The sequence below is a fragment of the Rhinoderma darwinii genome, chromosome 9, assembly GCF_050947455.1.
Source record: "Rhinoderma darwinii isolate aRhiDar2 chromosome 9, aRhiDar2.hap1, whole genome shotgun sequence".
Classification (NCBI taxonomy): Eukaryota; Metazoa; Chordata; class Amphibia; order Anura; family Rhinodermatidae; genus Rhinoderma; species Rhinoderma darwinii.
Window position 1 is genome coordinate 24,435,185 of NC_134695.1, and position 22,667 is coordinate 24,457,851.

At 41.4% G+C, this 22,667-nt stretch overlaps 1 protein-coding gene across 1 annotated transcript in view; it reads left to right on the forward strand.

Moving 5' to 3' along the window:
• The first annotated feature begins 264 nt into the window (after positions 1-264).
• Positions 265-22,667, forward strand: part of LOC142660297 (serine/threonine-protein kinase D1-like) — a 256,966-nt gene continuing 234,563 nt past the window's right edge. The window contains exon 1 of the mRNA XM_075836887.1: positions 265-342. The gene's annotated coding sequence lies outside the window, so the exon portion shown is untranslated. The remainder of the gene's footprint in view (positions 343-22,667) is intronic.

A 22,667-nucleotide genomic window follows, 5' to 3' on the forward strand; every position in this document is an offset into this window, starting at 1 on the left:
GTAATATTGTCCTTATACATCAGGAGAATTTTTTTTGTGCATGCATCCAACTGTTGAGATAAAATCCGCTCAGTTTTTCCATTTCCAAATTGCCAATTGAAACAACTTTTATTCATATGCAGCAGTAAACCAGGAACAAATTTGCCTTATCCTTCATGTTAGAGTCTCGTTTCCTGTGTGAAGTTAAGTAACTTTCAAGTAGGGAGGGGCAAACAGGACAGAACAGCCCTTGAATTTCCTGTCTCTTAAGTTGTACACAGAAAATAAAACTCTTTAGATGTTCAGAGAGGAAGCTGTGAGAAGTCCAAAGAGCCATGAGAGTTGTCAGTGGCAAAAGCAGTGGTGAGGAGCCATGATTAATGTTACTATGTTCTATATACTGATTTGTGTATTTTACTTTCACCAGTCTTTGAGACTTTTTACCTTTGCCTTCTGTTCTTCAATTCCCTTTCATGTTGCGGTTTCATGTTGTCATCTTCTCTGGGTGATTATGTCTTTTCGCTTTTCCACAATTACTTGTCATCTCCCTTTCGCTTTCCTTATTCTTTTATTTAACCCCATATCTATCTCTACTTTGATATTTTCAACTACTCCATCTTACATGTTAGTTCTTACATTGGCTGGAAAGACTTTAATGATTTTTTTTGTGTGCAGTTTCATATGTGAGTTAACCTCTTTTATGACCAGTGTGTATTTTATCTTAATGATCCGACACGGTTTAGTGATTTTTGGGATGTGCTTGTTTAATCACTGTAACGTTCTCCTAACCTAGACCACCAGAGTGGTTTTATTGTGTTTCAGATGTAGCTGTATCTCTTTACCATTTATACACTTAGAGTTAGTATTAAAGCAAACAAAATATTTATAAAATTCTACATTTGCCATTTGTCCGATAAAAGTTTACCAAAATTTTATCTTAATTTGTATACAAAATGTGTGGATTTAGAGTATTTAAGTCATACAGTTAATGGAGCAACAATTGTTTGGAAAACCATGGGAAATTGGTACTTACCAGCACTGCTGACATTGGACAGGGACCAGATCAATAGTTCAAGTACATCTTTATTTGGCTACGCATTTTAACACCGAACTAGCGTCTTCCTTAGGCCATTACATAAAAAGAATTAAAGGGTAAAATATTTATAGTACATCAATTAGTTCCAAAAGGTCTGCCATCGAGGATCTGTAGTTGATAATTTCTCTACACTTGTCAGCAATGAATTCCAATCCCTGGACAGTCTGAAGAGTCCCAGTGATAATCTAACATCACTAGAGATGAAAGGCATTAAATCTTTACTTTATAGCAAGACTATAGTTATTAGGTCGGCAGACAACAAGGGGGGAGGGATTGTTATGCAGGATAAAACTGGCTACATTCACGAAGCCCAGAGGCTATTGTCCGACAGTATGTTCTATGAGGAACTAGCATCTAGCCCTGCAACAATTTACATGTTTGAGTACAAACTTATGATTGACACAGCTTTAAAGGATGGATTTCTTAGTAAAAAAAAAGAAAGCAAGTTCTTGAATGTCCCTGTCCCCACATTACCATTTTTTACCACCTTCCCAAAGTACACAAATCCACAATAGCTCCCCCTGGTCGCCCCATTATCTCTAGAATTGGGTCCCTTTCAAGCAACTTATCTCACTTTGTAGACTTACACTTGCAACCTCACCGTCCTTTGCCCAACAAATGTATTCTTTCTGACACATTGTATAGACTTCACGCAGTGATGTTGAGGCAGTTAATTTCATACAGGCACTTAATGCCAATAATTTTGGACTATCTTTTATACATAATTTCTTCCCGTTATCTATTGATTTTTTAGATTTCTTGATTAGCAAAGACAAGGATGGCTACTTTTTTTTTTAAATATACATTTTCTTTATTATCATAATATTGCTTAACCCCTTAGTGTCTAAGCCTGTTTTGGCCTTGTGGACACAGCCAATTTTTGCAAATCTGACATGTGTTACTTTATGTGGTAATAACTCCGGAATGCTTTTACCTATCCACGCGATTCTGAGACTGTTTTCTTGTGACATATTGTACTTTATGATACTGAAAAAATTTGGTCGTTAAATTGAATGTTTATTTGTAAAAAACACCAAAATTTTGAGAAAATGTCCAAAAATCAGCATTTTTCAACATTTTTATGTATCTGCTTGTAAAACAGATATTAATACCACACAAAATAGTTACTAGTTTACATTTCCCATATGTCTACTTTATGTTTGCATCGTTTTTTGAATGTCCTTTTATTTTTATAGGACGTTACAAGGCTTAGAACATTAGCTGCAATTTCTCACATTTTCAAGAAAATTTCAAAAGGCTATTTTTTCAGGGACCAGTTCAGATCTGAAGTGGTTTTGAGGGATTTATATATTAGAAATTCCACATAAATAACCCAATTTTAAAAACTGCACCCATCAAATTATTCAAAACAGCATTCAGAAAGTATTTTTACTGTTTAGGTGTTTCACAGGAAATAAAGCAAAGTAGAGGGGAAATGTACAAATTTCATTTTTTTTTACGAAATTCATTTGTAATACAGTTTTTTTCTGTAACACAGAAGGTTTTACCAGAAAAACGCAACTCAATACTGCCCAGATTCTGCAGTTTTTAGAAATATCCCACATGTGGTCCTAGTGTACTAATGGAATGAAACACAGGTCAAAGAAGCAAAGGAGCACCTAGAGGATTTTGGGGCCTCTATTTTATTAGAATATATTTTAGGCACCATGTCAGGTGTGAAGAGGTCTTGTGGTGCCAAAACAGTATAAACCCCCCAAAAGTGACCCCATTTTGGAAACTACACCCCTCAAGGAATTTTTCTAGGGGTATAGTTAGCAGTTTGAGGCCACAGGTTTTTTGCTAAATTTATTGGAACTGGTCTGTGAATTTGAAAATTGACTTTTTTTCTGAAAAAACATACAATGTTTTCGTTTTTACAAGGAATAAATGAGAAAAAGCACCCCAACATTTGTAAAGCAATGTCTCCCAATTATGGCAATACCACATATGTGGTAATAAACTGCTGTTTGGACCCACGGCAGAGCTCAGAAGGGAACAAGCGCCATTTGGATTTTGGAGCACAGATTTTGCTGGATTGGTTTTCGGTGCCATGTCGTGTTTGCAAAGCCCTGGAGGGACCATAACAGTGAAAACTCCCCAAAAGTGACCCCATTTTGGAAACTACACCTCTCAAGGAATTTTTCTATTGGTATAGTTAGCATTTTGAGCCCACAGGTTTTTTGCTAAATTTTTTTGGAACTGGTCTGTGAATATAAAAATATACTTTTTTTGTGAAAAAACATACAATGTTTTAGTTTTTACAAGGAATAAAGGAGAAAAAGCACCCCAACATTTGTAAAGCAATGTCTCCCGATTACGGCAATACCCCATATGTGGTAATAAACTGCTGTTTGGACCGACGGCAGGGCTCAGAAGGGAACGAGCACCATTTGGATTTTGGAGCGCAGATTTTGCTGGAATGGTTTTTGGTGCTATGTCGTGTTTGCAAAGCCCTGGAGGACCATAACAGTGGAAAGCCCGCAAAAGTGACCGCATTTGGGAAACTACAACCCTTGTGGAATTTATCTAGCGGTATAGTGAGCATTTTGACCTCACAGTTTTTTTGCTGAATTATTGGAATTATGCAGAGAAAAAGAAAATCTACATTCTGTCCACTAAAATGTTGAATTTTTTTTCATTTTCACAAGGAATAAAGGAGAAAAAGCACCCCAACAATTGTAAAGCGATTTCTCCCGAGCACGGCAATACCCCATATATGGTCATAAACTGCTGTTTGGACACACGGCAGGGCTCAGAATGGCAGGAGTGCTGCTTGGCATGTAGATTGTGGTTGATTGTTTTTTGGGCGCCATGTCGCATTTGCAGAGCCCTTGCGGTACCAGTACAGTAGAAACCCCTGGGAAGTGACTGCATTTTGGAAACTTTACCCCTCAGGGTAATCATCTATGGGTGTAGTGAGCATTTTGATGCCAGAGGTGTTTCATAGATTGTATTAGTATGAGGAAGTGAAAATTAAAAATTATTTTTTTTCCCAAAAAATATGTCGTTTTGCACCCAATTTTTTTTCCCACAAGGGGTAATAGGAGAAAAAAAACCACACAATTTGTTACACAATTTCTCCCGGGTACGGCAATACTCCATGTGTGGCCGTAAACTGCTGTTTGGGCACATGGCAGAGCTCAAAATGGAAGGAGCGCCATTTGGCTTTTAAAGCGCAGATTTTGCTGGACTGGTGTACGGGCGCCATGTCGCATTTGCAGAGCTCCCTCAGTGTAAAACCCTGAGAAGTGACCCCATTTTGTAAACTACACCCCTCAAGGCATTTATCATTTGCCTGGACATATGACAGGGCTTAGGAGTGAAAGGCGCATGTGAGGCCTATTTTGGTGATTTTCGCAGCATTAGCCCACAATGGCAGGGCTCTGGGGTCAAATAGTAAATCAAACACCCAAGTAGTGACCCCCATTTTGGAAGCTGCACCACTGAAGGCATTTTATTAAGGGGTGTAGTGAGCATTTTGACCACACAGGTTTTGTTTTTCTATTAGAAATGAACGCTCAGTGGATGGTGCAAAGTGAAAATTGCAAATTTCCACAGGTATATGCCATTTTAGTGCACAATATGTTGTACCCAGTTCGTGCCACTGAAGACAAATACCTCAAACTGTTAAGCGGGTTCTCCCGGGGTTGGGCGATTCCATATCTATGGACATAAACTGCTGTTTGGGAACGCTGCAGGGCTCAGAAGAGAGGGAGCGCCATTTGGCTTTTGGAGCACAGATTTTGCTTAGTGGTAGTTTTGTTTAGGGTTTTGCTGGTATTTCAGTTTATAATGTGGGGGCATATGTAAGCTGTGCCAAGTACATCAGGGCATAATAAGAGGGTATAATAATACGGTAAATAAATAATATTTCATAGATCTGTGGCCAGTGTCGCATTGATAAATGGTGCCAGATGTTATCCACTTTTGGATACTCTGCAGATTTTGCGTTGCCATATTCTGAGAGCCAGAACTTCTTTATTTTTTCTTCACTGGAGCCGTGTGAGGGCTTATTTGTTGTGGGACAATCTGTAGATTTCATTGGTACCATTTTGGGGTACATGTGATTTTTTTTTTTATCACTTTTTATTGAATTTTTTTGGCAAGCAAGGTGACCAAAAACTCGCAATTCTGATGTTTTTTATACTTTTTTTTTGTGGCGTTCGCCATGCGCTATGAGAATTTTACTTTATTTTGCGGGTCAGTACGATTACGGCGATACCATATGTATATAGTTTTTCTTATGTTTTGCTGCGTCTGCACAATAAAATCACTTTTGATTCAAATAATTTATTTTTTGTGTCACCATGTTCTGAGAGCCATATCTTTTTTATTTTTCCTTCAAAAAAGCTGTGGGAAGGCTAGTTTTTTGCGGGACGGGCTGCAGTTTTTAATGTTTTTTTTGGGGTACATGCAACTTTTAGATCCTTTTTTTTATTCTGTTTTGCGAGGGGTAGTGACTAACAAACAGCGATTCTGGAATAGTCTTTTATTGAATTTTTTTACGGTGTTCACCGTGCGGGTAAAATAGCATGATATTTTTATAGTTCGGGTCGTTATGGACACGGGGATACAACATGTGTACTTTTTAAAATGTTTTTCATTTTTTCCTATAATAAAAGACTTATTATAGGAAAAAAGGCTGTTATAGTATTTTTTAACATGAAACTTTATATTTTTTTTACTTTTTTACAACATTTTTATTAACTTGTTTCAACTTTTTTTTGTCCCACCAGGGAACTTTAAGGCATGAAGCCCTGGTCGCTATTCTATTACATTGCACTGCCTACATAGTGCTGTGTATTAGAGCTGTCAGCTATTTACTGACAGCAAGCCTATGAGGCTTCGCCTCCCGGCAGGACCTAATAGGCTTCCATACTAGGAAGCGATTGTTAGACTACGGTTGCCATTAGCAAACATAGGGTGCGATCTAAGGGGTTAATCGGCCGGATCGGAGCCTAGCTCCGGTACTGGCCGTTAGAGGAAGGTGTCAGCTGTGACAAACAGCTGACACCCGCACCCGTGGCAACCATCATGGTTGCCGACAGGCTAGAAGACACTTTGATGCAGCGATAGCTGCATCTAAGGGGTTAATCGGCCGGATCGGAGCCTAGCTCCAGTCCTGGCCGTTACATCGGGGTGTCGGATAGCCGATACTCGACGGTGATAGCGCTGGCTCAGCTTCTGTGCCAGCACCATAACATACACCACCTCATGGAGCTGTGATTGGTCAGTCTGCTTTGACTGACCAATCACAGCGATCGCCGGCAGGAACTGTGATTGGTCCCCTGCCGTCTTACTGTGCCGATCAACTGTCATAAACAGTTGACGACACAGTTCTGTCACAGGGTGACAGTTTTTAGCCAGGGGTTAAGATACAAAACAGTAAGCATGCAATACAAGACAACATGAAGTACAACCATTTACATAATTACATCATTTACCATTAACCCCTTCCCGACATTTGCCGTACATGTACGTCATGGAAAGTACTGACTTCCCGCATCTTGCCGTACATGTACGCCAAATGTTTGGGACCGGCTCAGAAGCTGAGCCGGTCCCATCATCACCGGATCTCAGCTGTATCTTACAGCTGACATCCGGCTGTAACGGCGGGGACCGAAATTAGCTTCGATCCCCGCCATTAACCCCTTAAGTGCAGCGCTCAAACGCGATCGCTGCACTTAAGGTGTTTGCAGCTCATCGGAACCCCAGTAATGAAATTGCCGGGGTTCCGGTGGCTGCAATGGCAACCGGAGGCCTAATACTGGCCTCCCGGTCTGCCTAGCACCGAAGCCGGTCAAGATCCGCCCGGCGGCGGAGCCTGATCGGCTTCCGTAGCTGTCGGCAAGATGGCGCCGGGTCAGGAGCTGATCCGGCGTCATCAGCGGTGGAAGTCAGCTGTACTGTACAGCTGACATCCACCTGTAACGGCAGGAACCGGAGCTAGCTCCGATCCCTGCCATTAACCCCTTCGATGCAGCAATCGAAAGCGATTGCTGCATCGTAGCGGTTACTAGCAGATCGCCAGCCCTGACAGGCAATCGGGACTGGCGACTGCTGTTATGGCAACAGGAGACACAATGGTCTCCTGCTCTGCCATTACGGAAGCCGATTTAGGCCCCGCCGGGAGGCGAAGCCTAATCGGCTTGCTGTCAGTGAATGACTGACAGATCTAATACATTGCACTACATAGGTAGTGCAATGTATTAGAAAAAAAAAAATCTGACCGTTGGAACTTCAAGTCCCCTAGTGGGACTTGAGAAAAAGTGTAAAAAAAGTATAAAAAAGTGTAAAAAAAAGTGCAAATAATAAAAGTTTGAAAACAATAAAAGTTTCAAGTAATCAAATAAAACACAATCCCCCTTTTACTCTTATCAAGTCCTTTATTATTGAAAAATAATAATAAACCATATGTATTTGGTATCGCCACGACCGTATGACCGGAGGTATCAAAATATTATATTATTTATTGCACGCGGTGAACAGCGTAAAAAAAACCGTAAAAAACGTTACCAGAGTTTCTGTTTTTTGGTCACTTTGCCCTACAAATATTAGAATAAAAAGTGATCAAAAAGTCGCACGTATCCAAAAATGGTACCTATAAAAACTATAGCTCGTCCCGCAAAAAACAAGCCCTCATACAACTCCGTCGACGAAAAAATTAAAAAGTTATGGTTCTCACAACTTGGCGACAGAAAAAATACATTCTTTTTACAAAAGTAATTTTATTGTGCAAAAAGTTGTAAAACATGAAAAAGTTCTATAAATTAGGTATCGCCGGAATCGTACTGACCCGCAGAATAAAGTTAACATGTAGTTTATAACGCATGGTGAACGCTGTATAAAAAAAAAAACGAAAAAAGCTGTGCCAGAATTGCATTTTTTTGTTTACCTGGCATCCCAAAAAATAGGATAAAAGGTGATCAAAAAGTCGCATGTACCCCAAAATGGTACCAATAATAACTACAGCTCGTCCCGCAACAAACCAGCCCTCATACCGCTACGTCTATGAAAAATAAAATTAGTTATGGCTCCAATAAGTCAGGAAATAAAAAAATATGCAGTTGTGCCCGAGGGGAACATTTCTTCTGTTTGAAGAGGCGATTTTTCAAGGACCTAAAATTAGGGAACCAGGAAAGGGAGGGCCCAAACATATCCGCTGGAAGCAACGGTGCCCGTATTATACCAGGACAACACTTCCTAGCAAAATTCCCCAAACTACAAAGGCGCGGAGTGTGGACCAAAAGGGGGATAAGAAATGACACCATTTATCAGTGCGACACCAGCCTGTGCAGAAAGGATTGCCTCACAGCGTAACACACATCTATGGATTATTTTATTGTTTTTTTTTACCCCGTTATTATACCACCTGACTATGCCCCTTATATACTCCGCCCGGCTTACATATGCCCTACATTATAAACGGAAACACCAGTAAGACTCCAAACAAAACTACTACCAAGCAAAATCCACGCTCCAAAAGCCAAATGGCATTTCCTCCCATCTGAACCCTACAGCATGCCCAAACAGCAGTTTCCTTCCACATATATGGCATCGTCATACCCGGGAGAACCCTTTTAGCAATTTTTGGGGTGTGTGTCTCCAGTGGCATAAGCTGGGCACGACATATTTGCCACTTAATGGCATATCTAGGGAAAAATATAAATTTTTAATTTGCACCATCCACAGCGCATTCATTTATGGAAAAGATCTGTGGGGTGAAAATGCTCACTACACCCCTTAATAAATGCCTTGAGGGGTGCAGTTTCCATAGTGGGGTCACTTCCCAGGGGTTTATTTTTATTATTTCACATCTGAGCCTCTGCAGTTGTGAACCAATACTTTGTAAATCGCCAAATTAGGCCTCAATTTTACATGGTACCCTTTCACTCCTGAGCCTGGTCGACTGTCCAGGCAAGAGATTAGGGCCACATGTAGGGTGTTTCTAAAACCAGGAAACCCAGCATAATAATTAGAGAGCTGTCTCGTTATGGTGGCACAAGCTGGGCACCACATATTGTCCACATATCTGTGGAAAAAATCCCATTTTCACTCTGCAACATCGAGTTCACACTAATTTCTACAAAACACCTGCAGGGTTAACATGCTCACTACACCCGTAGGTAAAAGCATTGAGGGGTGTAGTTTCCAAAATGGGGTCACTTCTGGGGGGTTTCCACTGTTTTGGGCCCACAGGCGCCCAGAAACCAATCCAGAAACATCTGCACTCCAAATAGCGGTCCTTCCCTTCTGAGCCCTGCCGTGTGCCCAAACAGCAGTTTACGACCACATATGGGGTATTGCCGTACTCGGTAGAAATTGCTTTACAAATGTTGGGTTCTTTTTTTCCTTTATTTGTTGCGAAAATGAATAAATTTGCGCTAAAGCTACGTCTTATTGAAGAAAAAGGATTGTTTTTATTTTCACTGCCCAATTCTAATAAATTCTATGAAACATCTGTGGGGTCAAAATGCTCACTACGCCCCTAGATGAATTCCTCAAGAGGTGTAGTTTCCTAAATGGTGTCACTTTTTGGGCGTTTTCATTGTTTTTTCCCCTCAGGGGCTTTGCAAATGTGACATGGCCGCCGCAAACCATTCCTGCTCAATGTGATCTCCAAAAGCCAAATAGCGCTCTTTCCCTTCTAAGCCAAGCCGTGTCTCCAAACAGCCGTTTATTACCACATGTGGGGCATTGTTTTACTCGGGAGAAATTGCTTTACAAATTTTGTGGTGCTTTTTCTCCTTCAGTCCTTGTGGAAATGAGTAAAAATAAGCTAAACCTACATTTTCTTTGAAAAAATGTTGATTTTTATTTTCAGGGCCTACTTCCAATAATTTCTGCAAAAAACCTGTGGGGTCAAAGAGCTCACTATACCCCTAGATAATTTCCTCAATGGGTGTAGTCTCCAAAATGGGGTCACTTGTGGGGGGTTTCCACTGTTTTATCCCCTCAGGGACTTCGTAAATGTGACCTGGCCTCCGCAAACCATTCCTGCTAAACTTGAGCTCCAAAAGCCAAATAGCGCTCTTTCCCTTCTCAGCCCTGCCGTGTCTCCAAACAACCGTTTATTACCACATGTGGGGCATTGTTTTACTCGGGAGAGATTGGTTTACAAATTTTACGGTGCTTTTTCTCCTTCAGTCCTTGTGGAAATGAGAAAAAATTAGCTAAACCTACATTTTCTTTGAAAAAATTTAGATTGTCATTTTCAGGGCCTATTTCCAATAATTTATGCAAAAAACCTGTTGGGTCAAAACGCTCACTATACCCCTAGATAATTTCCTCAATGGGCGTAGTTTCCGAAATGGGGTCACTTGTGGGGGGTTTCCACTGTTTTGTCCCCTCAGGGGCTTTGTAAATGTGACATGGCCTCCACAAACCATTCCTGCTAAACTTGAGCTCCAAAAGCCAAATAGCGCTCTTTCCCTTCTCAGCCTCGCCGTGTCTCCAAACAACCGGTTATTACCACATGTGGGGTATTGTTTTACTCGGGAGAAATTGCTTTACAAATTTTACGGTGCTTTTTCTCCTTTAGTCTTTGTGAAAATGAGAAAAAAAATCGCTAAACCTACATTTTCTTTGAAGAAATGTTGATTTTAATTTTCACGGCCTACTTCTAATAATTTCTGTAAAAAAGCTGTGCGGTCAAAATGCTCACTACACCCCTAGATAATTTCCTTGAGGTGTGTAGTTTCCCAGATGGGGTCACTTTTGGGGGATTTTGACTGTTTTGGCACCGCAAGAGCCCTTCAAACCTGACATGGTGCCTAAAATTTATTCTAACAAAAATAAGGCCCCAAAATCCACTAGGTGCTCCTTTGCTTCTGAGGCCGGTGCTTCAGTCCAGTAGCACGCTACGGCCACATGTGGGATATTTCCTAAAACTGCAGAAACTGGGCAACAAATATTGAGTTGCATTTCTCTGGTAAAACCTTCTGTGTTATAAAAAAAATTGTACTAAAAATTTATTTCTGCAAAAAAATATGAAATTTGTAAAATTCACCTCTACATTGCTTTAATTCCTGTGACATGTGTAAAGGGTTAAGACATTTTCTAAATGCTGTTTTGAATACTTTGAGGGGTGAAGTTTTTAAAATGGGGTGACTTTTTGGGGGTTTCTAATATATAAGGCCCTCAAAGCCACTTCACAACTGAACTGGCCCCTGAAAAAATGGCCTTTTGAAATTTTCTTGAAAATGTGAGAAATTGCTGCTAAAGTTCTAAGCCTTGTGAGGTCATAGAAAAATAAAAGGATGTTCAAAAAACGATGCCAATCTAAAGTAGACATATGGGTGATGTTAATTAGAAACAATTTTGGGTGGTATAACTGCCTGTCTTACAAGCAGATACATTTAAATTGAGAAAAATGCTAATTTTTGCAATTTTTCGCTAAATTTTGGTGTTTTTCACAATTAAATACTGAACATATCGAGCAAATTTTGCCAGTAACATAAAGTCCAATGTGTCACGAGAAAACAATCTCAGAATCGCTTGGATAGGTGAAAGCATTCCGGAGTTATTACCACATAAAGTGACACATGTCAGATTTGAAAAATGAGGCTCGGTCAGGAAGGTCAAAAGTGGCTAAAGAGGGAAGGGGTTAACATCAATTTCTTTCCTGTAGCTTCCCACTCCATATGGGGGATATGGGAATGGGACTCTTATCAACAAACCTTTACTTTGTAAACTATACAAATACACCCTTCCCCCACTAATAAGGATCCATTCAGACCTCTAAACCCTGCCTTAAAAAATTATCTCCTTTTAAATTTAAATCTAGTGAGTCAAATTAGTATATCCCCCCTACAGTAACACAGAACAGAAAACAAACATTAAGGGTATATCACCAAGATGGCATACAGGACCTCAGCCCTCAGCCATGCTATCTCAAAGTAGACTCCCGATTTAAAGCCATGTTCTGCACATGTCCCTAGCAAAGATCCCACTACAGATACACTACTATATATCGTCTTTGTCCATCTTACCGTATTGTAACCTCAGCTCCCAACTACCCCCCCCACACCAAAAATCAAGTCTCTAAGGGTATGTTCACACGAGGTCATTACGTCCGTAATTGACGGATGTATTTCGGCCGCAAGTACCGGACCGAACACACTGCAGGGAGCCGGGCTAATAGCATCATAGTTATGTACGACGCTGAGTCCCTGCATCTCCATGGAACTACTGTCCCGTACTGTAATCATGTTTTCAGTACGAGACAGTTGTCCGTCAGCGAGGCAGGGACTCCTAGCGTCGTACATAACTATGATGCTAGGAGCCCGGCTCCCTGCACTGTGTTCGGTCCGATACTTGCGGCCGAAATACGTCCGTCAATTACGGACGTAATGACCTCGTGTGAACATACCCTTACTGTTGTTACGTGGCTGACGCCATGCACAATTAGGCTGGGTTCACACGACCTACTTTCAGGCGTAAACGAGGCGTTTTACGCCTCGAATTACGCCTGAAAACATGGCTCAAATACGTTGGCAAACATCTGCCCATTCATTTCAATGGGTTTGCCGATGTACTGAGCCGACGACCTGTAATTTTACGCGTCGCTGTCAAAAGACGGCGCGTAAAATAACAGCCTCGTCAAATAAGTGCAGAACACTTCTTGGGACGTAATTTGAGCCGTTTTTCATTGACTTCAATGAAGAACAGCTCCAAATTACGGCCGTAATTGACGCCTCGCAAAACGCGAGTACGAGCAATTACGTCTGAAATGCAGGAGCTGTTTTCTCCTGAAAACAGCTCCGTAATTTCAGCCGTAGTTGTCGTTATCGTGTGCACATACCCTTACTCTAATCCCTTCCCGAAAAAACCCACAAAAAAACAAACAAACAACAAATCCATCTCTCTCCTCCCCTCCGCCCACCCCTCCATGAATGAGTACATCCAACACCCTATTGCAGCCAACTTCCGCACGACTCCTCAAACTCTACCTTCCTACTGTTTGCTAGGTAGTAGATTTTTTCGTATTGTAGCATCCTCCTAACATATTTTCTCCAGCAATTTCCCGTAGGTGGATCCTGCTTGATCCATTTAAACATAATGGTCTTATGCGCCCAATATAGCAGTTTCACTAGGACTTCTTTCTTCATATCCCTTGTACCCTTAAGTCCATCATAGCCCAGTACACAAATAACCGGATCCAAAGGGATTTCAACCCCATATCTCTGTACAATTTCTTTAACCCCTTAATGACCAGCCTATTTTAAACCTTAACCCCTTCCCTCTCTGGCCACTTTTGACCTTCCTGACAGAGCCTCATTTTTCAAATCTGACATGTTTCACTTTATGTGGTAATAACTTCAGAATGCTTTTACCTATCCAAGCGATTCTGAGATTGTTCTCTCGTGACACATTGGACTTTAGGTTACTGGCAAAATTTGCTCGATACATTCAGTATATAATTGTGAAAAACACCAAAATTTAGCGAAAAATTTCAAAAATTAGCATTTTCCTAAATTTAAATGTATCTGCTTGTTAGGGCTTATTTACATGAGCGTGTACATTTTGCGCACGCAAAAAACGTGGCATTTTGCGTGCGCAAAAGGCACTTAACAGCTCCGTGTGTCAGCACCGTATGATGCGCGCCTGCGTGATTTTCGCGCAACCGCCATCATTATGACACTCCGTTTGGATGTTTGTAAACAGAAAAGCACGTGGTGCTTTTCTGTTTACATTCATAGTTTGACAGCTGTTGCGCGAATCACGCTCGTCCCACGGAAGTGCGTGTGGGTGCGTGATGCAAGAACAACACAGAAATATAGGACATGTTGTGAGTTTTACGCAACGGACTCACGTTGCCCAAAAATCAAGGACTGTCTGCACTTCCCCTTAGACTAACATAGGTCCGTACGACACGCGTGAAAATCACGCGCGTCACACGGACGTATATCAAGTTAGTGTAAATAAGCCCTAAGACAGATAGTAATACCACACAAAATTGTTGCTAATTAACATCGCCCATATGTCTACTTTAGATTGGTATCGATTTTTGAACATCCTTTCATTTTTCTAGGATGTTACAAGGCTTAGGCTGGGTTCACACGACCTATTTTCAGACGTAAACGAGGCGTATTATGCCTCGTTTTACGCCTGAAAATACGGCTGCAATACGTCGGCAAACATCTGCCCATTCATTTGAATGGGTTTGCCGACGTACTGTGCCGACGACCTGTAATTTACGCGTCGTCGTTTGACAGCTGTCAAACGACGACGCGTAAAATGACTGCCTCGTCAAAGAAGTGCAGAACACTTCTTTGGACGTTTTTGGAGCCGTTTTCTCATAGACTCCAATGAAAACAGCTCCAAAAACGGAGGTAAAAAACGTCGCAAAAAACGCCGCGAAAAATGCGAGTTGCTCAAAAAACTTCTGAAAATCAGGGGCTGTTTTCCCTTGAAAACAGCTCCGTATTTTCAGACGTTTTTGGTCACTACATGTGCACATACTCTTAGAACTTTAGCAGCAATTTCTCACATTTTCAAGAAAATTTCAAAAGGCTATTTTTAGAGGGACCAGTTCAGTTGTGAAGCGGCTTTTAGGGCCTTATATATTAGAAACCCCCAATAAGTCGCCCCATTTCAAAAACTTCACCCCTCAAAGTATTCAAAACAGCATTTAGAAAGTTTCTTAACCCTTTATACGTTTCACAGGAATTAAAGCAATGTAAAGGTGAAATTTTCACTTTTTTTTTTTTTTGCAGAAATTCATTTTTTAACAATTTTTTTTAGTAACACAGTAAGTTTTACGAGAGAAACGCAACTCAATATTTATTGCCCAGATTCTGCAGTTTTTAGAAATATCCCACATGTGGCCCTAGTGCGCTCATGGACTGAAGCACAGGCCTCAGGAGCAAAGGAGTACCTAGAGGATTTTGGGGCCTCCTTTTTATTAGAAAATATTTTAGGCACCAGGTTTGAAAGGCTCTTGCGGTGCCAAAACAGTGGAAATCCCCCAAAAGTTTTGGAAACTACAAAGGAAAAAAAGCACCACAACATTTGTAAAGAAATTCCTCCCGAGTAAAACAATACCCCACATGTGGTCCTAAATGGCGGTTTGGACACATGGCTGGGCTCAGAAGGGAAAGAGCGCCATTTGGCTTTTGGAGCTCAAATTTAGCAGAAATGGTATAATAATGGGGTAAAAAAAAGAATAAAATAATCCATAAATGTGTATTACGCTGTGGAGCAATCCTTTCTGCAAAGGCCAGTGTCGCACTGATAAATGTCCTTCCTTATCCCCCCTTTGGTCCACACTCCGCACCTTTGCAGTTTGGGGAATTTTGCTGGGAAGTATTGTCCTGGTATAATACGGGCACCCTCGCTTCCTGCAGATATGTTTTGGCCCTCTCCTTCCTGGTTCCCTCATTTTAGGAGCCTTCACAATTCGCCACTTGAAACAGAAGAAATGTTCCCCTCGGACCTCCACAACTGTATATTTTTTCTTTCCTGACTTATCGGAGCCTTAACTAATTTTATTTTTTCATAAATGTAGTGGCATGAGGGCTGTTTTTTTGCGGGACGAGCTGTAATTTTTATTGGTACCATTTTGGAGTACATGCAAATTTTTTATTACTTGTTATCCTCTTTTTTTTGGGAGGCCAGGTGAAAAAAAAAACAGCAATTCCGGTATATTTTTTTTGTTCTTTTTATATAGCGTTCACTATGCGGTATAAATTACAGGTTAACTTTATTCTGCGGGTCAGTACGATTCCGGCGATACCTAATTTATTGAACTTTTTTTATAGGATCCTGTGACATAGAAGATGTGAGAAGGGAAATCTTCCTATTACTCACAGATACCTCTGTGCTATTTAGGGAGGCTCAATATTCTAAAGTTTCTGTCAATTTGTAATCCATTAGTCACTAGTGTAGTTAGTTATTTTCTATGAACCCAATGGAATTTGTATAAATTTGTCTTCAGCGTGCTCCCTTTAGAGGAGGCAGCTGGCCTTTGGAATTTTTCGATATAACTATGAGCGGTGTGAAAAGAGGGCAGGGGACACGGGGATGCCTGAGGGAGAAAACGTCTCCAACCTTTAGGGAAGTATGTGATAAATGTAAAAAGTTTCCTAACTCTCATGTATTTTTTAAAATAAATTTATATGCTGCAGGAATCGTTCACACAGTGCATAAATACTGCAGATTTTCCGGTTCTTTTTTTTATTTAAGGCTTTTCTCATTGAATTTAATGGGGAGGTAAAACCTGCAACAAGTAGCAGATGATTCCACTGCAAAAATTGCAACTCAGAAAAAAAAAATCTTATGCTTACCCAGAATACTGTGCTTCTTCGTCCAGGTCGGCATCCTGGGATGACATTTCATACCATGTGACCGCTTCAGCCAATCACAGGCTGCAGAGGTCACGTGGAATGAAATATCATCCCAGGAGGCCGGGCTACAGGACGTCAGAGGGTAAGTATGAAACTTTTTTTTATATGTGCAGTTTTCCGCAGTGGACTTTCCAGCCGAAAAACTGCACGACAATTGGATGCGATTTTTCTGACGGAATTCCCTGCTGTGGCCAAGGCGGATATGCTGTGTGCTTTTACACAGTGTATCCGCCCTGTGTGAACATAGCCTTACTGTGTGTAAAATTTCTGCACTGAAAACACATGCTATTTTTAAAAATCCGTTCTTTTCGCTCTGGGTGTTGTAAAGACAACTGTATGACGCTGTCCGATCAGCGTCATACAGGTCTCCTCTTCACAGCCCAGCGTGATCTCAGCTTCAATCGCACCTATTAGATTAGTTTGATAGGGAATTAAACTGGTGACAGAGCCTTTTTAAGTATGTCGCTAATTTGTAGGATCGTGGATGCTTAGACGGTGCCTAATGTTTATACTTTCATAAACATTTCAGATGGGGGTTGGTTAAATGGCGCTGTCTCATGCACTTTTTCCTAATAACTGCAAAAAAGAAATAATAATTGCATAACTTTATACTTACGTTGTATAGATGTAAATACATGTAGAGCTACAAAATTTCCCTGTCTTTGGACAGACTTCTAGATGAAGTATTAATCTGGTTATTCTAGTTGTGACCATTACAGGGTAACTAAACTTTCAAAAAACTTCTGACATGTCATAGTGACATGTCAAAAGTTTTGATCGGTGGGGGTCTGAGCACTGAGACCCCCACCGATCGCTAAAACGAAGTGGCAGAAGCGCTCTGGAAAACCGAGCAGTTGGTGTACAGGCTCATAGACTTTCTATTAAGTCCGTACAGAACTCCTCGGCTTTCCGAGAAAAGACGATCAGAAACCAAGTGACTCTGCCGCTTCCTTTTAGTGATCGGTGGGGTCTCAGTGCTCAGACCCCGACTGATCAAAACTTCTGACATGTCAGAAGTTTTTCGAAAGTTTAGTTAGCCTTTAATAATTAAAAAATGTTTAGTTCTGAAAAGAAACACATGTCAAAAGCAGATGCCATACCATGCCATGCAGATTGTGCATTATTGTTCCAGAAGGAGGGTGACCTTATTTGCTATCTCAAAAATGTGTTTTATTTTTTAGTTAATAGAGCCAAAAACTCACAGGTAATGCAAGAATTCTTAACAATACAGGCGAGCACACTTGGATGCAAGGGCATACACACCACAGACGAACCACATGCAGATGCTATGGAGCCTAGGGGATGGTTGGGGGTGGTTGCTCCTTTTCTATGAGCTACATGAACCTACACAGGTTCCCACCATGTACACTTACAGTATTGTTAGTTAATAAGTACTGGGTAAATGGTAAGCAGATCATGCTTCTCTTCTCTCCTACAAAAAAAGGACAGGAATGGAGTAGGGAAGGGGGAAAAACTTCAGGGCCATTATGTCCTTGGTAGAATACCTATAAAGACATATATAGACACAATAGATCCAGGGTACAAATAACCAATAGCACAAAATATAGCACTATCCAATATATCAAAAAATAACTTTATTAGAATATATTATAAAAACATATATAGGCCATCACACAAAATATAGAATAACATACAATAAAATGTGGTAGTGGTATGAGGGATCACAATGCAACAAATTACATATACATACATTATAGTATGGTATATATATATATATATATATATTTTTTTTTATTTTTTTTTTCAAAAGTACTATACAAAATTACACATCATAGATTCCTAGTACACAAGTACATAATTATTAGACAGAGGGTACAGATGTAAAAGTTAGGGCATGACCACACGTGGCGGATTTCCTCCGCAACTGTCCGCATCAATGCCGCACAGAATCTGCGTTGCAGATTCTGCTGCGGATCTGCACAAAATGTGCAGTACATTGATGCGGACTAGCTGCTGCGGACTGCGGGAAAAGTGCTTCCCTTCTCCCTATCAGTGCAGGATAGAGAGAAGGGACAGCACTTTCCCTAGTGAAAGTAAACGATTTTCATACTTACCGGCCGTTGTCTTGGTGACGCGTCCCTCTTTCGGCATCCAGGCCGACCTCCCTGGATGACGCGCCAGTCCATGTGACCGCTGCAGCCTGTGCTTGGCCTGTGATTGGCTGCAGCCGTCACTTAGACTGAAACGTCATCCTGGGAGGCCGGACTGGAGACAGACGCAGGGAGTTCTCGGTAAGTATGAACTTATATGTTTTTTTACAGATACATGTATATTGAGATCGGTAGTCACTGTCCCGGGTGCAGAAACAGTTACTGCCGATCGCTTAACTCTTTCAGCACCCTGGACAGTGACTATTTACAGACGTCTCCTAGCAACGCTCCCGTCATTACGGGAGCCCCATTGACTTCTTCAGTCTGACTGTAGACCTAGAAATACATAGGTCCAGCCAGAATGAAGAAATGTCATGGTAGTAAAACCAATACGCTCCGCAGCACACATAAGATCTGCGGACTTCATTGCGGAATTTTGACTCTCCATTGAAGTCAATGGAGAAATTCCGCCATGAGTCCGCCACTGCTCCGCAACAGACAGAGCATGCTGCGGACACCAAATTCCGCTCCGCAGCCTATGCTCCGCAGCGGAATTTTACGCCTCGTCTAAACGAACACTGCTAAATTAAAGTGTAAGTCAATGGACAAACGGCACCGCTGCGGATTAACGCTGCGGAGTGTCCGCAGCGGAATTTTAGTGAAATTCCGCCACGTGTGAACCCAGCCTAACAAGGATTGTTGATCCAAATAAGTTCAAACACCAACTCGTATTTTGCATATTGATCCCCCAGCAAAACAAGCCACAGACCACAAACAGACCCCCCGACACGCGTTTCGCCGTCAGCTTTCTCAAGGGGTAATTTATGTCCTTGAATGGTAAGGTGAGATTGCATGAATGAGCAGGAGGTCCCGTTTGTGTTGTATTTTACGCTATATATGCCACATATGGCATTTAAGGGCACTCGTTTTTTGTTAGGCGCATCTATAAGAAAACATGTAAATGGACTACTGCTCCTGTTGATTGGCATCAATACTACCGTTCAGACTGCCAGTATCTTAAAGGGAGCTGTAGTATACAGGAAGGGCTTATCTACTATGTCATCATTTAATTGATAGCTAATATCTGGATTGCTGTGTTTTTTTTTATCTAAAAAAGGCAAAGAAAAACTGTGACTAAAACACATTATGTGAACCCAGGAGTGGATCCAGGGAAGGAAGGTATAAAGGAAAATTTTTCACTCCTCCTCTTATACTGATTTAATCCAAATTTTATCAAATTTGAAAAACAACAGCAATAAATAACTACATAAAAACTGCTTTGTGTGAACTAGGCCTGGAGGAAACAATACAAAAATGGTGAAAACTAAGATTAGTAGAAATATGTAATATCTAATTGTATCTCTTTTTTTATTAAAGGATTTGTCTTAGGAATGTCTTTCCTTGGAAAATCCTTCGCTAAGTGTATGTCTCCTGCTCCGATTCTTAAAGGGGTTGTCCCCATGATTGTACAAAAAAAACCTTCTTAAAATGGTGTAAAATAACAATAATGGCTGTAGCTGTGACATCAGTGGTGTCTACACGTCACCGCTACAGCCAGTGATTGACTGTAGTGGTCACTTATCGTGTTAATATGTAATTGAAAAAACAAAGACGGGAATGGCATGGGATCGATGAAGTATTACTTCTTTTGTTATTCAACACCATTGGAAGATCTTGCGATGCTCTGGCTGGGGACTCCGTTGTTGAAAGCCCAACTAAATGGACAGTGATGTCAGCGGCTTCCCCGGGCTCAGCGCTCAAAGTAGCGCAGTGTCCGGGAGTCCTCGGCCAGGATCAGTTTTTACCGGCCGTTACAAGGATTGATTCCTGATAAACGGCCGGTAAAAACGAATCCATTGAGTTGGGAGCTGTCTGGCCGTGTAAACGGCCAAAAATAGGACATGTCCTATTTTTTGACAGCCAGTATTCACGGGCCGTAAAAAGTCTTCTTTTTACGAGCCATTTTTTTAATTCAGCAGTGTAAAAATAAGCCTCATGCAGTGGCGTATCTATAGGGGTCGCAGCGGATGCACTTGCGACTGGGCCCCAAAACCAGGGGGGGCCCGAGTGCCCGCCCACACCACCTCTCTAAAACAATGATAACGAGGCTGCTGCACAAGCGGCATGGAGGCTGCGTAACATAATAGAAAGCTACTGCTACCACCCAGCAGAAAAGAGATCCTGCCCAGCAGTCAGGGCTTTCTACTTAACTCGGTACCTGCAGTAGGATCTTCTGCAGGCATCAGAGATTCCCCTGCTCTTTAGAGACTGTAGAGGGCTGTGACCATCGCTACAGGGCTACTACAGTAAGTGTTCCCCCAATCACTTGTTGCGATTTGTGCTGCGGTTTCCACATTCACGACAATACATTGCCATTTTTGCAGCGACATTTGTAAATGCTGTAAAAATGGCGCGGCTTTGCCATGATTGCGAGAATCGCAGCAAAACCGTGCCATTTCTACCGCGATTACAAACATCGTAGCAAAAATGTTGCGGTATTGCCACGATTTTTAAAATTACGGCACAAAAACTCAGTCAAATCCTTAAGGCTCAATGCACACGGTTTTGCCGTGCGGAGTTGTGTGAGGCAAATCCGCAGCATAATACAGTACCAGCATCGTTAATGAGAGTCCAGGAAATCTCATGTACACGCTGAAGTATTTTTCGGGACGGAAATTTACCTGAGGTGCGTATTTGAAAATCTGCAGCATCTCAATTTATCTTGCGTTTCCGCTTGTAAATTGTTTCTGCCTAATGCCGCACCAAAACCCGTAGCACGAAAACGTGCCGAAAAATACATCAAAACTTAAAAACCGGACGAAAAACCGGCGGAATCACAGTTTTTTCCCTGCAAAAAAGCAGCGATTATGCAAATACAATTGACATGCTGCAGATAAAAAAAAACGCAACCAGGTCAATTTCTGAGCGAGGCCAAACACAGTGGCCCTTTCCACTCTCGTAATGCTAGGCGGTTGCTGCTGTGTGGTATCTGGCTGGTTATGAAAAATAGGTGGACCCCACATAATTTTTTTAAATAAATAAATAAACAATTGGAAAGAAAGATGTTGGGTTCCCCCATTTTTAAAACCAGCTAAATATAATATAGCAGCAGGCTAGCATTATCAGGGTGGGAAAGGCCACTGTTTTTGGGCTTTCCCAGCCCAGTAATACCAGACCACTGTGCCAGTGCCCCATCATCACTACAGATGGCCGGGTACTGGATCGTACCCGGCTCTTCCCATGACCTCTGCCGGCGGTGGGTATCGGGTAATAAAGGGGGTTAGTGTTAGCCACTTCATGTCTAACATTATGCCCCGCCTTAGTAATGGACATCGTCAATCAGCCAGCGGCCATTACTACGGTGGTAGTAATAAAGTTTATATTTTACAAAGACAATACAAAGACATAGAAAAAATAATTAATTGATATAAAAATACCACACAACCCTCATTAACCATTTTATTGAGAATTAAAAAAAACACTGTTATCGAAATAGTACTCGAATCTGAAGTAGTCCGACAACCGAACTTGTAAAAAAACACAAACACAAAAATAATTAGTAACACATAAGGCCCCATGCACAGGAACGTATTTTTGTGGCCGCAATTCATTTCAATGGGCCCCTTGCACATGACCGTGGTTTCCATGGTCTGTGCATTGCATCCAGGCTCATAGAAATTAATGCACTCTACCATGTGCACAGCCCATTATTTGCAGGCGGCCGTGGATGACACCCCGTTCACGTCCGAGCCGCAAGTCACGGCCCATGCACATCACTACGGTCGTGTGAATGAGGCCTAAAAAAGCAAAACAATTATTATTCTTACCTTTGCTGGGTCCAGCGCTGGAGCCGCAATGTCAGCGAGCTGAGTCCTATATCTAATCCTATCATGTGTGACACTGTCTGCTGAGCCCTATATCTAATAATATTGTGTGTGATACTGTCTACTGAGCCACTGTACCTAATCCTATAACGTGTGATACTGTCTGTTGGGCCCTATATCTAATCCTATCATGTGTGATACTGTCTGCTGAGCCAATGTATCTAATCCTATCATGTGTGATACTGTCTGCTGAGCCACTGTATCTATTCCAATCATATGTGATAAAGTCTGCTAAGCCACTGTATCTAAT